The sequence below is a fragment of the Austrofundulus limnaeus genome, unplaced genomic scaffold (assembly GCF_001266775.1).
Source record: "Austrofundulus limnaeus strain Quisiro unplaced genomic scaffold, Austrofundulus_limnaeus-1.0 Scaffold1234, whole genome shotgun sequence".
Lineage (NCBI taxonomy): Eukaryota > Metazoa > Chordata > Actinopteri > Cyprinodontiformes > Rivulidae > Austrofundulus > Austrofundulus limnaeus.
In genome coordinates, this window is record NW_013953636.1 from 76,442 (window position 1) to 80,122 (window position 3,681).

Below are 3,681 nucleotides of genomic sequence, written 5' to 3' on the forward strand. Positions count from 1 at the left end.
GGATAATTTTGAAGAATTTAACATTTTTAATAACTTTTTTTTATTTTAAAGGTAATTTGTTTTTTGTTGTTTTGAATCCACACAATACTATTTTGGGGCCAGCACTGATTGGCCAAGCAATCGTCATGTGATCCTCTGCAGCAAGTGATGGCCAAGTGGGGCGTGTCATCACGACTTTACACCTCCGCGGCAGAGGCTCTACGAAACCCCTGAGACCAGCTCATCGAACCCCTAGGGTTCGATCGAACCCAGGTTAAGAACCACTGATCTATATTTTTTACCTGCTTCTTCCTTGCTGGGTCACGGGGGTCATTGGTGCCCATATCCAGCCAGCACTGTGCGAGGGACGGGCGGGGTACACTGGGGACAGGTCACAAGTCACACTCACTCACATCTATAGGGACAATTTAGAGTTACCAAATAACCTAACGTGTCATGTTTTTGTCTGGGGTATGAAACCAGACAAAACCCACACTTGCACGGAAAGAACGTGCAAACTCGAAAAGTCCCCGGCCGGGATTCGACCCACCTTACCACTGAGAGGCAACAGCTCTATCAACTGCACTAAATATCACATCAAATGTGCACTATGTCACTGATGAGCCAATAACAGGTATAAAATAAGCAACTAAAAATCAGCTAACTATATAAACCACTATACTTAATTAAATAAACACTCATTTGCCTCTTACGATACCTTGATGTAGTGTAACATGAGTTATAGTGTTTCTTTATGAAAAAGTTCTTAAAACCCACCCCTTTATTTTATAATATGTCTTTTTGGATGCCATTTACAGCATACAAAGAGAACACTGTTCCTTTTTTTTCCCCCTCAAAAGCAGCACTGTATATTTTTCCAGCTAATCTGTGCTTTCCTTTTTGTCTCAGCTCAGGCTGCCATAAGATCTGCCAAACGAACAGGAGGCAGCTGCAGCACTTTTTTTTTAATTTAATGTTTGGATTTGCTGACCTCTACTGGAATAAGATAAAATTACAACAGAATCTATATTACAGGCATACACAGCTAATGTAAAATTGCAAATCATGGCCTGTATTTTAACTACACCGGTCCAGAGTTTTAATTTAAAACAACACTGTATCACTTTTGGAGACAATGACGGGGTTGTCCTGCAAAATCCTTTTCACATAATGAAGACACAAGAAAATCCTTTTACAGGCCTCTGGCAACACATTTTTTTTTTCTTTATTCTGAGTAAGATGTGTCAACATCCAGCATGACAAAAATTGTACAAAGTTCACAATTTATAAATGAAATATCACAGCAACTTGTGATCTCACACATTTATAGCAAAATTAAAATGTCAACAAATCCATGCTGTGTAGTACAAAAATAAATCAAACTTCGGTTCCACAGAGAGCACAATAGTTTATACAAAATCCTGTCTTTGTTAATGGCCACTGAAATCAACCTTGAAATGAACTGGCTCGAACAAAATAATAAACTCTGATGAATTCACAATAATTTATATGAAATTCAGCATTCTAAATACGTGACAACCTTTTTGTGTTTCCCTATAGATAGTCACAGATTACTCTTTTCAGATTTGTTATTTATGCACCAACGTCGAATGAGCAGCTGGTTTGTGCTTTGAAGTCCCTTTGTCCATTTTCACTGATAATGAGAATTAATTCAAAAACTGGTACTAGCTATTACTCTACTGAAGCATTACTATATTGGCAAAAAAGCTGCAGACACGATGCTGTGGTAAAAGGCGTACGCAGTCATGGACGATGGGGTAGTAGAGTCCTGAAAGAGGACGGTAAAGTACAATAGATGAGATTCAGTCAGGTGAACCACGAGCACCTCTTGCATTAGCTCTCCAAAAGGCAAATTCTGGACATGATCGCTAACAACTAGGGTGACAGAATGGAGGGGTGCGTACTCTCAGGCATACAGATGTGATGCTGGATTGTATCACCCCGCGAAGGTCTCCACACTTTCATCTCCTCTGTTTTTTTTCTTTTTTTTAAACCTTGAATTGATTGACTATTTAATCCTTTGTACAGTGATTAGATATAAAGTGCTGCTGGGGGATAACTTCAACTTTCTAAAACATAGCAAAAAAAAAAAAAAGAAAGAACTTTAATGTTTATTTTTTTTACACTTGATAACAGCCTAGAGTATAACTGCTATGGTTATATTCATCCTTCTGATTTCAACGCCCCTGATCTTCTCTGTTTCTCTCTGTGAATCCACACCTGCAGTGGCTCCAAGCAGTTGGGTTGCTCCAATCGTGTGCCAAAGAGGTCATCTGGAAAATTGCACGCCGCCATACGTAAGGATAATATCTTCAAGGACAAGTGCAAATAGTCTACTGGCACATAAGTGGGGACAGTGACCCTGTAAGTCCCGCTCTCTATAAATACTCTTTACAAAAACCCTCGGAAACCCTCTCTCCAGGCTCTCGGGTACTGCTTTGTAGTTTCTGTAAGAACATCAAAACATGGAAACGAAGGTGTCCCTGTGCAAAATCGTACAGAAAGAATGTCGAACTCATATACTTTAGCTTCTAAAACTGAATGTCCAGGTTCCCTCCTCTTTTTTAAAAAGACTTTTTGTATTAAAAGATTTGTATAAAAATCAATATTTTACATAGGATATATTAAAAAGACTCATTTTACCCCGCTATGCTTATAAACAAGAAATTGCATATTCCCAACCATTTTTTTTTACTTTTGCAGATTGCATCACTTATACCTCCTATAAACAAACAAATTTGTTACTATATTGCTGAGATATTTCAAAACAAAATTGAGCAGATTCGATACTAGAAAGGCTAAAATGTGACCTCTATAGGCCAGTGTCTTTACACAGCTTTTCTACCTCAGASTAATTTAGGATGAGCATGTGAACATGCATGACTTGTTTCTCTAAGAGCTAATTGGCTCGGCTTGATACAGAAATGGGATTTCCACCATCGCGTTTCCGTGTAATGATGTTTACAATATAACTGTTCATTCATACATTCATACAGACATCAGGTAATTTTCTTTTCCAGGTTCATTTACAGCACCGATTTAAAAAACGCCCCCCACCACCTACAGCGACATGTCTTCACTTTTCATCGAAACAAAAGCACAAATGTTTCTCAAGCATTTTCAGAAAATAAAGCAATTCACAAACCAGTTCTTGCTCTTAAACAATCTACACGCAAGAAGAAAAAAGACAAAGAAAGAGAGACAAAAAACCAAATCATCAAGTCCAAAATCATCCACTGAGAAGAAAAATAAGTAGCTTTTTCCTTGCTTGTAGGTTTTTTTTATTTGTATTTCACTGTTCACTTTTTAATTCTAAAATGCTTCGTTGTCTAGCGATAAAAAGAACCTCCATTATCATTAGCTTACTGTTCAGAAATATACACTAAAAATGTGCATACATGAGCAGCTAGAAACATTACATGACACTATGTCAGCTCATATGAAAACGTACAAAATGTGAATGTCCTCAAAAACTATTTTGCGATTTTACTCCTTTATGTTCTTCCTCAAAGCAAGACCCAAAAAAAGGAAAAAAAAAAAAAAAAAGGAAACGAGAAATAATCTTGAGGTCTTCCTAAGCGTAACACCTCTTTTTCTCCAAAAAAAAAAAAACAAAAAAAAAAAAAAAAAAAAAAAAAAAGGAAACGAGAAATAATCTTGAGGTCTTCCTAAGTGTAACAC